This window comes from Cuculus canorus, chromosome Z (assembly GCF_017976375.1).
Source record: "Cuculus canorus isolate bCucCan1 chromosome Z, bCucCan1.pri, whole genome shotgun sequence".
In the NCBI taxonomy this organism is placed as follows: Eukaryota; Metazoa; Chordata; class Aves; order Cuculiformes; family Cuculidae; genus Cuculus; species Cuculus canorus.
Window position 1 is genome coordinate 6,903,325 of NC_071441.1, and position 15,429 is coordinate 6,918,753.

Consider the following 15,429-nt stretch of genomic DNA (forward strand, 5'->3'; position numbering starts at 1 on the left):
ATAGTGTCTCTGTGCCGTCAAAGGACAACAAAACTCAAGAACCTACCTGAGATTCCCTGTGTGCATTTTAACACAAGTTACTGAAGTCTGGGAGGTATATATTGCTAACCTTTCTGAAACTAGGACTTCATACCAAACCACTTCCTTATACAGACTTCAGAATCAGAAGTGAATTCTTCTGAGGTATACGCTTGTTTTATAAGAAAAAGAAAAAACCACCATGGCTCTCCTCACTCACAACAGACAAGACTTCTTCAACAGGTGCACTCTGTCCCTGCATCACATCTCTCAACCGTTTGCTGCCAATACTTTTGTATACACTCCCTTTCCCAGCAATATCTTCTCCAGACATAGGGTTGATACTTTCCTGATAATGACATCTCTAAGGCATCGGCTCTTGTCCTATGTAGATGTCTGCAGTACCATAGAAAATCCAAGCTGGAGAAGTACAAATCTGTGTGACAACTCCTTTGAATAACCTGCTTAATTGTTTATCCTCACCTAAGTCTGGAATTTCAGCTTGTAATTTCCATTTCCCAGGAAGATTTTCTTCTCCATTCTTTGTGACAAAAAGACATTGCAAGATAGGGAGAAGGGTGAGTCCATTTATTCCCTCTCTCAGTCCACATCCCCACTCCCCTCCCCCATTATTTAGTTTGTCCAATATAACTACATTTTAGGCATCTTTATGTCATTTTACAGACATTGTTAACTCATCGTTGGTTAAGATACAGTGGTAAATCTTGGCAAATCGCTGAGAATCACAAATGTACTTTGTTAATATCCCTTAAAGCAGCCTTTACTTGGTAATTTAGAGCATATACTAGCATCCATAACATGAATGAGCAGTATAACAGCAGATATATACATATATATATTTCCCCTTCCCAAGTCACTTGAAAAGGAGCCCATGTAATTGACTGCAAATATGTAGAAACAAAACATTAAGTAGGGATTTTACTACAAATAGAGTTAAATATATTTTTTTTCTATAACTTTGGATTTGTGAGATATTTTAACCCATTAATATCCTTATAGAATACCTTAATGTTTGAAATTTTACCTCAAAATCCTCCTTCTTCTGAATACTGAAATACAGACTCAGAACTTTTTTACATGGACTTAATCAATACAGTTTAAAAAATGAACATTACTTTAAAATGAGTTTATGAAGTAATTTATCCCTTGAATAAAAGAATAATTTTATAGGATATACTCATTGACAATAATGTATTCCTTACTAACAAAAATCCACATATTTTTTAAATAGATATATATTTTAAATACATACATATCTTAACCTAAAAAAATTCGAATTGTCACAATTTTCCAAGCAATGTTTGGCAATGGAAGACTAACATAACAGTTTTGTGTCTACAGAACCCAAACGACGTTAAATTCAGACTTTGAAATTACAGACTCTGGACTGTAAAGAAATGTCATGAAAAGTTTTTCCCTACTGCAGAATATAAATGACTAAGAAAGTAAATAATTTTTTTATCTTCAAATGAGAAAGGTTAATTAGGAATGAATATTCAAAACAGATTCTTTTTTCTTTCACAACTTAAGAACCATACTGCTATGGACTAGTATCTGCTTTAAAACATAACAGAGCCAAGAAAGCTCAAATAGCTTTGTCTGTCTCAAATCTCTTATACATGGCTTTGAGGTAACAGTTGAAGCTGCCTGAAATTCAGAAATCTCACCTCAAGAGAAATCTGACATTCAACTTTTTCTTCTACATCCCAAGAAGAGAATTTTTAATTTTTCTTCATTAGGCAAAATTACTAGATGTTTTATTTGGAACTATCAACCCATTTCATTCCAGATAAAGTGCTAGATATTATAAAAAATTATAGTTATTACAATTTGTTGCAGAAATTAAACACTCTGAATCTCCCTTTGGCATGATGCTTAAAGGGTTTGGATATCTGATCTGCTGGATCATATCCTCAGGGATGTTTGTGTCTCCCATAACATATTTATATGACCAGGACGTTATATACCAGAAATTATGGAATAGAAGAATGTGTTCTATGGCACCTGTTTTCAATCACCGTATGGGGAAAGAAAATTATAATTTTTGTTACTTATTAATTTGTTGTGGGTTTTTGTCTTGCTGGAGGATAAGAAATTACAGAAAGGGGGCCACAATCAGAAAAATGTCCCAATGATTTAAAGCGCATAGGATTAAAATTCAGATTTTTAGAAATTAATACACAAAATTTGACATGACATTGTTAATGTGATTGGATCTTCTGGCTTAATTTTTTTTTTTGGTAAAAACATAGGTAATTGTATTTAAGAACAGTGTTTGTTAGGAAACAACATTTCCTGTATAGCAAGCACTTTAAATTCATCATAAAATAGAATTCTCTATATATTATCCTTGACTTCAACTTTAACCTGAGAAAGTGAGTCACAATCAAAACATATCTTGCTAGTTGCTATTCCTTACTACCCCATAACAGACGCCCCACTCAAACGAATTTATTTGGAGGAGCTGGATTTTATAAGCAGGGAATAATTCAAATTTCATTCACCTAGACTGAAGCCAAGAATGAGTCTCTGTCCCAGTTGCTAAGATAACGACTTTGGATGTGGGGAAACATCTAGGTCATGCCCCAGTGATTCCTGCAACTTAAGTGAAACACTGAATAAAATAATGAATGAAATTAACCTGAATTACTTTGAATTAAAATCTAATAATTAAAAAAATTAATAATTCAAAAAGTAATCAGAGTGAAGTCGAAAACATGAGCTTTTTCCCCTATATTCTCAATGGGTCTCCTATTCACTTGGTTGGTTTCCTCTTCCTTGTAACTTGACTCAACAAGTCTTAGAAACAGCACTTTTAACAAAAGATTAAAAAAATACTCTGATGTCACTGTGGTCTCTTCCACAGGTGTTTGCAGGACCGTAGGACAACTCATGTGGGATTGGGGTTGGAACTGAATCAGACCAGATTGCTCAGGCCTTTATTCCATTAATTGTGGACTCATCATTGTATTTTGTCCATCTCATTACCCCCTAGACTGTGCGTCTTAACTTGAATACAAAAGTACTGCAGGAGAAGGATGAGAAAAGAGGGGAATAATATGGTTCTCTCATGCACTGAGTGAGCTTCCCAATCACAAGATTTTTGGATTCAGAGTTGGAGATGGAGGAAAAGGTGACAACTTATGGCACAAATTTGTTGTTTTGCTCTATTTCCAAGTGGTAGTAGCATGAATTGTCCAAAACAGTTCTGGAAATTTTGATCTGGACTTTGATCCCTTTAGAAGGTTTTGAGAAAGGAACAGGTATCTTCTGTGCCTTGTTCATGCTCCATATGTGCCAAGCTCTGTCCTGCTCTGTTGTGTCAGGTCTGGGAGATCCAGGTTGTGTGCAGCGGAAGAGACGTTAATGGCTGGAGAGTGACAGCCTGGAGTGCCTTTGGATTTGTCAGTGTTTAGAAGGCTCATACTACGTTGTAAAGTTAGATTCACACAACAAGATCCTGCCTATGTCCCAATTTTGGCACCAAACTGTGAAGAGAAGGCTTGATCTTCATTCATCTAACACCATTTTAGAACCCCCAAAAACCTACAGTAAAAGAGTATAATCAAAAGGCTGTCTACAGAATTAAGGTTGAGTAGTTACTGTGTTTTAATGGAAGATTTATAGCATAAACCTTAATGAGATGTTTAATTCTGAGCCTTGATATTTAAAATAAATCTTCCAGGCCTGGAACTATAACCAAACTCAGCTATATACAGTACTATCTCTTTGTTGAAGTGTTGCAGCATAAAAAGGAATTGATACTCTACTGGAAGGAGAACTAGGCTGTAGTCCTGTCTTCTTGCAAAGGCAAATCTTCCTGCTGGGAAGCTTACATCTATGGAAACTCAGTTGCGCCGTTGACCGTTTAGAGCCATTTCATACGAATTTTCCACGAGAAAGTCTCAAAACTGTTGGTTAATTGGGTTCTAGTTCATACACATTGTTCATATATTCATTTTACAAAAGGTCTTAAAGTATTTAACAAAGAAACTCTGCTTTGGTTTTAAAACCTGAAACACTATCAGAAAGGAAGTGAAAGGCTTTCACTTACATAAAACAATGTATGCATATATACATATATATTATATTGGTTTATGCATACACTAGAGTTTATAAAAGAAATTTGTATAGTAAACCTCATTAATTATTGAAGTACAACATATTAAAATGCTATCTTAATAGTATTTGCATGTCAGAGAGACAAAGGATGGTTTGGGTTGGAATGGACGTCACATATTTGTATTAGAAAATCCATCAAACTATAACATACAACTGGCTATATACTCAGCTGGCAACCCTAATACTTTACAATAGCTGACAATCCCAACTAATACTCCTTGTGTGTGAAATCCCTAGGACACAGAAAATCAATAGCAAAATGGTTATGCGACTTCCCTGAGCTGAAGGCTGATATCACTAAAGAGAGAAATCTTCCTTCCCTTTCCTCCTGATTTCCTAATGGATACAAACTCTGATCAAACAAACAGATTTATTTCAATTGATCCCTGGATCAGGCTGTATAGCAGCTCTCTTTCAGGTAACCCTGGAGAGTTTATTTATGAAATAATGTAAATATTTTTTTCCTGTTTGCTTAGAAGTTATTTGATCTGACTTTGCACTCCTTACATTTACCGACTGCCAGGCTTAATCACAATTTAGTTTTCTTAGATTGAGTTCTCAAAAATAAGAGAGTAACGTATATATAATTATAATCCTTCAACGCTGAAACTAACAACATGATGACAATATTTATACTATTTATACTAGGCATAGGAGACTTAGAAAAACAATTAATGCTCTCTTGGGCTGTGTAAAGTCAGGCAAAAAGATGTAATTGGATGAAGAATTTCAGATCTGCCACATACTCCCTGCAAGACTGTGTAAATCCCATATAGTTTTGACATCTCAGTTATCTGTTACTTGTTTTTTAACATTTCTTTGATTGTTTTAATTCAAAGAAGTTCTCGCCTTTATGAAAGAAGATATTCTAAAAGTACAGTAGTGAGAGTCACTGGCAAACAAGCTGTTTATGTAAAAATATCTTAATTTTCCATAGTTTTTTTGGTCTCAGTTAAATTTTTTAATATTTCTAGGTCTTTCTATTTCACTAAGGATTTAGAAATGTTGAAAAGCCACTTTGTTTCAAAATGGAACCAGAACATTTTGCACTTTTCCACAAAGGAAAATCTTGGGAAAAATGTTTTGAAGGTGACTGATACATTTCATTGCTATAAAGTAAAAATGTCTGGTTTTAACATGTTTTCAGGAAAATATTGGCTATTTTTAATGTTAATAACTTCTAGCATGGAACAGCCATTTCACTCCATCCATTCTCCTAAAACTAGCTCCCTCTGCCTCCCTTGACCTTTGGTTCAAAGGAACAGTTAAAGACAGTTAATTCCTAAAATGTCAAAACAGATTTTTTCATCTCGGTGGGTAGTAGTTGCTTTCTAACATATTTTTTAGTTTCTCAGAATGCGCAAAGGAAACTAGCTGAATTTTGAGCAGCGTTTCTGTTTCTATGGCACTGTATTTTCAAAAGAAGAACAGTCCAGCCGGTGTTGCTCTGAGCATCTGTGTTTGTGGGGTGCAACTCTTGGCTCTGTTCTGGTCCTCTCTCTTTGCACCATCTGGAATTCTGTTTGGGGTGAAGCTCAAGAGAAATTGTCATTCTTGGCTTTTTAAGGTTTGCCTGCTGTCAGTATAACAGAGTAGTACTTAAAATGTTGAACTTCATAAAGGATGATCTTTGTGAAAGTTTTTTCTCAATAACATATAACTAAGTGATAAAGGAGAAGCATGTCTCAAAATCTAGGAAAATTATTATTTATTGCCAAATAAAAGCATAATCTGTGATAGGCACTAACAAAGCCTAAAAGGAGAGTTACTTTGATAGGTGAAGGCTTGGTTTTGGGTGGAAGTAGAATTTAAAGCAATTGAAAATGAAGCAAATTCGGTGTCATGCAATTCTAATTATTTGGTTTTATATATACAGGATTATGAGAAGAAAACATTGTACACTGATGACATTTGCTGGGAAACGGAGTTCTAGGGAATGATAAGATTATTTGCAGGTAGACCTTTTCAAATGTAATACACTTAAAGAATTATGAGCTACTTTAAATGGTAGATTAAAAAAATTACAAAGAAATCGTGGGCATTTAAAGACTGAAGGGGAATATACCTTTGTAATTTATAAGGTCTGGTTTAGAAACATTGAATAAGGTTATTAAAATTCTTTGGAGGAATGTTTAAAAGCAGTTAAAAACACAAAGTGCATTCTGATATATATAAAATATTTTGGCAGCTATCTGGTAACACCTGCTATACTTAGAGCTATAAACCAGTTTGTATTTAAACTCCCTATTTTCTCATCACTTTCCTAAAAATTCAACCTTTGGGGTTGAATCCTTGATCCTATTTAAATTTTCTTTTTCAGTATGAACGAGTTTTTATAGATGCCAAACTTTTCCCTGTTTCTGTAAATGCCTAGAACACGCTAAGACTACAACAATTTATAGAAGGATTAGAATTATTTTCTTTTAATATAACCTTAACAAAAGGAAGTGGAAAATGACATTAATGAATTAATCTTCCACTCTGCCTCCTCAGAATTCTGCAATGTTTTACCATATGTCATTCTGATGTTTAATTATTACTGTTGTTTTCTGTACCTGTTTTCACATACAACCTTATTAATATATGCCTGGCAAAAATGGACAAGGAATTATAGAAGATGCTTCAGCAACACTAAGAATAACTAACCACCTTTTCAATGATTGTGCGAAGAATATATGACAATTTCTTTTTCAAGTGACATCACAGTGTACGCCAACATAGGGCTTTTGATCTGATATGGCCTTCAGATCCTTTTCTCAGGTAGTGCTGCAGAATAATTTCTTCTTGGTTTTTGTGCACGTATTTGACTTTCCAACTGTAGTATCTTCCTTTTGTCTTAACTTGTATATTTCTTTACGTTTCTCCACTCTGCTGAGATTTTCTGAATTCTAATACTATACAGTAGACTGCCTATCTCTCTGTCTTCTTTTACACCATCTTTTAATTTGTTAATGAAATTAACAATTAGATTCAGCTATGGGGTCAGGCAATATGGCCTCTCTCAGACCACTATTTTGACAGGTTCCTTCTCTGTTCTTTGAAATCAAATCTGCCATTCTGGAAGATAGTAATTAATAACACTGGGATAGTGCTCGTTAGTTGTTTATAAAATGCAGAGTAAACTTTACTTGACCTTACTGACTGATTATACCTAGAGGAAACATTCATTATTTTTCTTTTTCTTTCTTCTTTTCCTACTGCTCCTTTGTGTAAAGTACATTCAGGTCACACTAGGCATTAAATATATAACATGTTTTGCCATACGTACTTGATCTGATGTTTATTAATAGATATACAGCAGGAGTCCAAGTATCTTATTTAGACATTTCCTCGATAAACTATAAGGTGAGAAATAAAGGCATCTAAATTTACTTCATAATTGTCATTCACAATTGTCCTTCTACAGCCTTTTCTCCCTGCCATTTTTTTTCTTCTTCACTTGCAGCCCTTTTTGTTTCTTAATCATTCTGATTTTATAGACATTTTCTGAGAACCATTCTCCGGTAACTATAATAAACAATAACTATAATAACTATAATCCTCTGGCTCTATGTGTTATTTCCCATGACTGTGACTACTCAATTTTGATCTTTATATTCTGTTGGTGTAACTATAGAATTTTTTGTCATGCTTCTTATCCTTCTTGTATGTGGAACGAATTTCTTCCTAGCTAATTCTTAGTGTAGTTTCTTTTCAATGAGACTAATCTTGATTTTCGCAAGACTTTGCCTGTTGATTAACTATATTCGCTCATGCTATATTTCTGGTTCTATTCCTTTTATTCTTTTTATTTTTTCTGAGTTATGAACTTTATATTAACTTTCATCCAAATTGCCTTCTACCTTTAAATCCTCAGCCCGGTCCTGCCTATTAGCTAGAACTGAATGTAAAGTAGTTGTTCATAAAACCTTAAGAAAAATGTTACATACACTCTTCCGTTGCCTGGGTGAAGGCTTATGTACTGTAAGTATGATGAAGTTTGCCATGTCCAGATTTGGGTTCCTCATCAACAAGGGATGTGGACATACTGGAAAGGGGCCAGCAAAGGGCCATGAAGATGACTAAGGGATTAGAGCACCTTTTCTGTGAGGAAAAGCAGAGGGAGCAAAGACTGTTCAGCCCGGAGAAGGCTCAAGGCAGATCTTATCAATGTATATAAACACCTGAAGGGAAAGTAAAAAGAGGACAGAGCCAGGCTGTTATCAGTGGTGTCCAGTGACAGGGCTAAAGGCAACAAGCACAGATTGAAACACAGGAGGTTCCCTCTAAGCATCAGGGAACAGTTTTTTTCCTGTCAAGGTGACTGAGCTTGGGAACAGGTTGAACAGGGAGGTTGTGGACTTTCCATCCACGGAGATATTCAAAAGCTGTTTGGACACAGTTGTGGGCAACTGACTCTAGATGACTCTACTTGAGGAGAGTGGCTGCACTGGGTGACTTCCAGACATCTCTTCCAGTCTCAGCCATTTTCAGTTTACAAAGTTCTACCTTAAAAATCAGAATTTGAACACTGGAATTATTTCTTAGGATCATACATAAACAATGACGCTAAAACAAAATAATAGGTTTTCATTTACTGAAGATTGTCAGCACTGCACAGTAAATGGTTTTTAATTTCTCAGGGAAAAATTAGAATGCGATAATGAAACTAAAGACTGCACTGTAATACATGTATACTAAGAGGTTATCCAAAGGTTTAATAGATAGAAAATAGTGGCATTTCCTTTTTGTCGGTAATTGCCATTGTTACATTAACATTTTTTTAACCTATATTTAATATGTAGCAGAATTTATACTGAAAGAAAAGGTTAACAAGAGGACATCAAAGACTTTTGGACAGGAGAAAAGGAAATAAAAAGGCAACAAAGAAAAGGCATAGAGGAGTCAGAAAGTAAAGCCTTTGGGAGTAATTTCTTTGCATGAGGACCTGTTAATGCATGTAGTAAATTTCCAAGGTCAACAACAGAAGTGAGCACAAACAATTTCATAAAGGACCTGGGCAAAAAACTTCCAGGGAGACAATGTCATTTTTACTAGGAATGGCAAAGTATACATCAGAATACTTTCTCTCTTTAATAGTCCTGTCCACACCACATTCTTCTATTTTTAACCCGCTGCTCTATAAATGTGTCTCTTCCAACAGTAATAAAAATCAATACAAATCCAATTTAAAATGCAGAATATAGAAGATTAATTAATTCTTAGCTATAGTATTTTATGTAGCAAAGAAAGCTGTCATATATAGAGGCAAAGCAATTTTTTTGTCGGGCTGGGTTGTACTTTACCTCTCTGTTAAATGGATGGGCACAAATACCATCACCCTCTTTTCTCTCACTGCCATGAGCCAGAAGGTGTTGGTATGGGTTCATTGCCACTGCAAAGCTGTGGGCCTCCAAAGGTAGGTGATTTTCTTCCTTATGGGACCACGGTTTACTCATATTATTCTTTTATTTGGGATATTTTTATTGATTAAATTACAGTTATTACAGTGTTTCAGAGGAGTTAAGGACTTAAGAGGAGCTTAAGTCCTATAGCAATAGGAGGACTGTTAGGCATGCCTTTCTAAAATTCAAAGTCAGAGATAATTTCTTTCCTCAAAAGCTCATAATTGTAATAAAAAGTAAAAAAGGGTGAAGTGACTTGCTCAAAGTTACACATCAGATGAGACCCAAACTGGGAAGAGGATTTTCTTCACTGAAGGAATCAAGGTTTTTGTCAAGAATTGTTGTAATTTTTTTCACATGATTTTGCTCCAAACACAGGTGATATTGGTCAAATATTTTTGCTGGACTGAGATTTAAAAAATCTCAGACACAGAGTAAAGGTTGGAGGAGAAATTATTTAAACCAAAAAAGGCTTAATTATATGCAATGGAGGGGGACATGAACCACATTGAAAGTGAATATATTCTTCCCTGGATGTGTAGGTGTAACTCCCTCGTGTATGTTAAAAATGATCACTTACAAAATGATTTTAGATATATTAATGGACTTACTTCCAATCTATTTCTGCTTGTCAGATGTGTCACCTCACATCCTTAGAGTACGAGAATGGTAACACTCTCTTTGCTTTTGACAAGTGAACTAAATGAAAATCTAGATATTTCTATACAGGCTTTTCAAAGGAATTTACCGTTTTAACTGGAACAGGAATAGGAACTTTCTGATATTTAGAAAGATCCCTGCTGAGCAAGAGACTATTATCAATCATGGATAAACACACAAAGTTTCTAATAAGGTCAAAAGCACTCAGCACTTTGATTGATGCTGATTTTTTTTTGGTGATGAGAACTTTTTAAATTAATTTTTCTCAAAAGATTATAATAAAAAAATGTAATTGTGTACAATCTTATACAGAGCAAAAATAATTACCTCCAATCGCCATTCTGTGATGTTTTTCTTTGTTAAAATACTGTAATTAATTTTGCTGAAAGCCCAGTTTATACATTTTTTCCATTTTTGCTATTAAAACTAGTAGAAAGATATACCTGTAATTTGGAGCTGTACTTAGCACTGCAACAGGTGTTGCATTAGCCAGTGAAAGTTTTATTCTGCCTGAAGTAGTAAATGAAGTTCCCAAGGAAAATGCCTGGCAGCCAAATAGCATTTCCTCATTGAGTGACCATAATGCTGTTGTTTAGCACCTCAGTGGGCTGCTGTATTTTAAACTTTTATGCTGCTATTGTACTTATGTAGTTGTTTTGATTACTGTATCTTCCAGTTGCTGATAATAGTCTTTGTTTAGAAACACTTGTATTCATTTTATACGTATTAAAAAGATGTGAGAATGCGAGATATTCTTCCTTTGAAACAAAGGCATTACTTTCAGGTCTCTAATGCATTTTATTGCAGTTGAGTCATATAGACTTTTATACTTTATCAGCAAAAGATTTATAGCCTGTGAACAGATTTGTGCATGGGACCGTACTTCAGAATGAGTTGAAATTGTGTATGTATGCTGCCGTGGATCTCTTTAGATCAGGTTTTCATATTAATATCAATTTTTCTGATATTGTTTAACAATAATCATAAAGGTAATACATAAGGCATGCCGCTGTTTTAGACAATTTATCTGTATATAGTAAGAGATGGACTGTGCTCAAACCCTCTTGATTTAAGCAAAACACGTGTGCCCATGAATACGAATTCCTACTTGCAAAGTCTGTGCAAAGTAATTTTTCTTTGTTCACTGTTTCAAATCATGGCTACTGATGCCTGGCATGAAAGCATAACTGTAACCGTCAATAACTGAACTTTGATATTCTGTAGTGCATGCAACTACTATAACAAGGTTTTCCTAGTTCAGAAGAGTGAGAGGACTATGCATAGTAGAGAAGAAAACACGATATCTTCTTCTGCTTTATTTGTCCAAGAATCAAAATGATAACAAGTTACATCAGTGGATGGATTGCAATGTTAATAAAATTATCTACTATTTTGTGAACTCTCCAAATGAATAAGAAATACTAATTTTGAAAATAGTACACAGCAATGACGGTGGCTGCAGAATGCTCTTGAAGAGATCTACAGTTGCAGCCAAGGAGTCCAAAGAGCTTGCAACTATAACAGTCCAGGAAAAGAAAAGTCACAACAAATATACTTTTTAGAATCAAGAATGAAGTTTTTTTCCGAGAAAAGGGATCCATGATAACAGAACTATAGGTAAATTCTGCAATGTTTCTATTTAAACACAAGGCCCAGCTCCCAGCAGGTATTACTATGCACACAGCTGTTCATTTCATGGGTTCAATAATTTCAATTAGGCTATCTTAAAGTGACCCAGGATTTCAACTTCAGAATTTTTTATATCTGAAGCCTTCCTTTCAGGTAACTGAAAATGTAAAATATATATATAATTGTTGGAATTTATATTAAAAAAATTGTCAGCATTCCATTAGCTATATGAGTCATACATTGAGTTACATTCAGTTACTATATATACGATATAGACTTTCTGAGTTGGAGATAAATTCTGTACTTATCATGAGCTTTGCTCAGGTAAAAATTTAGAAGCTGAAGGATCACTTTTTTTTTTTAGGAGATTTGGGTCATATTTCTAGCAATAACTTTTGTTGTTGTTAAGAATATGTACATTTTTAAGAGCTGACTTTTAAAATACAATATGCTTAATAATCACGTATAATCTGTATTTTTGGCAATTATTTTACAAATTAGAGTGCATTTTTCTATAAGAATGTGCTATCAGTCTATAGATGGACTAGTTATTCTGCTTCTGGCCTATAGAGAAAATAACTATTGGAGTCCAATCATTTGAGTTTAAAAATTAGATACTGCAGGTCTCTGGAGACTAAGTATATGCAACAAGGGATTTCTAACAGAAAATAGCAGAAAACATTAATAGCTATAGCATGTTATCCAAAACAGACCTGTTTGGTGGAGGAAACGGAGTAAATAAATGATTTGCTCTTTTTGTTAAATCTTGGTCAGGCTGCTCTGCCTTTTAAGTATAATATGTCATTAATTCAGAGTACACGCTGCAATCTAACATGCCAATTTAGTGTAAATTTGCTAAGGGCACACTCGCTAATCCTTAAACTACAATTTTCTTTCTTACCCATTAACATTCATACGAGTCCAAAATCTTTAATTTTTTAACTAACTTTTCTCACATGGTTTAATTTCTTGAAAATGAACTTACGCAATTGAAATCAATCACCTTTTCTTTTTTCAAATACTGTACTTACAGCTCAGAAAAGAAACAACTGCTGAGACATACAGGTATTTCTATGTAATGGTTAGCTAAATAACACACTAATTTTTAATGTACTGAGGAATTAAGTAAACAAATGATATTAAAACTTTAAAAGGAATTTGCGTTCGCAATCAAAGGTTTAGTTTCATTCCTTCTTTGCTAATAATAGTTTGAAATTACTATGATGACTGATCAGTACCATTCATCTTCCATGACAATGTATGGATTTAAATAAACACCATCATAACTTCATGCATTTCCTATTTATTCTTTGTCATGATTAATATAGCAATACCTGTGATCATAAAGTCTCTGTCGTTAAGGATTATCTTTCTGAGGAGCAGCCAGGAGTCGAGACAAATGATATTAATCTGGATGCAGAATGTCCCAAGTACCTTCAGATAGACTATTCTGGCACTTTCTCAAGTGCAGAAACAAGAATCAGAAAATAAGGACCTATGGAGAAACTTGAGGAAAAGGCTGTTCCTTGCCTTTCTAGATGGCAGTCTAGGGAACTGTAGGTCATTTAACACTTCAATAATTCTTCAAATTTTTCATTTATTTGTTTTTTAATTAAACATAGTCTACAAGTTTGGATTTGGCCAATTTAGAACATATCAATCTTCTGAGTCATGGGCATTCGTGTAATGGAAATGTGGACCCTGAAAATTCACATGCACCCCTAACTCCAAAAGAAATAACCCTGGATTGTCTCTAGTTTAAATTCACTATCTGCACGTAGCTATATACTGCCTCCAAGCTGCAGCAGCTTTTCTCTGGTGCCTTTAGGTGATGTACAAGAGAATCAAATAGCATGTAGGACCAAAATGTTCAGAGATCCACTGACCTTTTCCCATTTGCGTTGTTCTTTCCTCCTCTAAAAGGGTAAAGTGTGGTCTGTAAGTCACTTTTCAAAGATAAGCATGTGCAAATCTGACAGTATAATTTTGCCCTTAATAAACAGAATTTATAGTGTAAGCTGTTTCACAAGCCGTGATAAACGAGATAATTGGACATTATTCCATATTGTAACACAGACGGACAAAATTATACCATTTAAGACACTTAAGAGGATCTGTTTGACTTCTTAAGAATATACTTTCACAATAATGAAATTCAAAGTATACTTTTCTGCAATGACAAAGGTATTTTGAGAAATCCATCAATTATCATTCTAAATGTGCCTTTGTAAGCCAGTTTATATTGACAAGAACACTGAAATATAATTCAAAGCTTAACTTGACTTGTAATGGTATTGAGAATTCTCATGTAAAACATACTATTATTCTTTGCTTACCAACACTTATGTTGTATGTATGAAAATCAATGTTCAGTCATATAATATTCAATATATTGCATATTTATTATTTTGTCAATATGCAGGAGAAAGGCATAAATGGAACATAAAATATTAATACAACCATTTGCAGAGTCCTGAGAAATCTGATGTGCATGAAGTGCAATAAAATGTACATTTACAAATAAAAACACAGAAACCACTGCATTATAAGTCAAGATTAAGAAATACTCCCAGTTTTGCTATACTTCTACTTTCCTGGTATTTTAAAAGCCTAATGATCTAAGAGCACACACATTTACTTATCTTTCAAAGACATAATCACACTGTCATCCATTTCAGTACCACAAAAGATGGATAGCATAACATGGACTTAAAATGGGTTCATTAATTATCAAAAAGATAAGTGTTTCATCAGGTATATACAGCAGATAATATTTATCTTTTCTCATAGAGGAAAAAGATTAAAGTAATTCTTACACACATACTAGAAAAGCAAAAGGCTGTACCACTGAAAGTTTCATAAAGTGACACTAGATAATACACTCTGCCACTAAAGACAACCTTACGCAAACACAACCGCAGATGCCTTCCATCACATTCAACTTTGGCAGCTAAATACTAGAATGAAACCATATATTCCAACTTTAACTATTTTGTAAACTTCCTTTTGTGTCTTAGCAATTGCACATACACACAGGCTGCTTTTCAAAAGTTAATGTTTCTGCTGCAGTATTTGATGACTGCTTGATAGCTACGGAGGAAATAATTTAACTCTGTAATAGAGTGATACATGTAAACAAATACCATGACTATGACAATCTCTGAAAGTAAATATCAAGTCTGCCTAGGTAGTACTACTGGAACTGCTATGTGAAGTAGAGAAGTATTATTGTAACTCTGTCAGAAAAGAAACTGACAAAATAAAACAAAACTTGGTTATTCTGAGTTTTAAAATCAAGGATCTGATCCAAAACAAGGTCAATAAGAAACCAAAAGCCTCCCGAGAAATAACTGATTAAAAATGTACTATCATGAAATGGAGAATTGTTATTAAATTTTTAATTATTTTTTAAGAAAACAGTATTTAATCTTAAACCTTTCCTCTGAAGGATGTCCCAAAATTGAGATTCTGCAGCTGCAATTATGAGCAAGCAAGAATTATCAATAAGTAAGAGAAATAATTTCTCAGCCATAATTCCCTGAAGACTATGCATTATATTTGTAAACACAATGTTTCACAGGCCATATTATCCTTT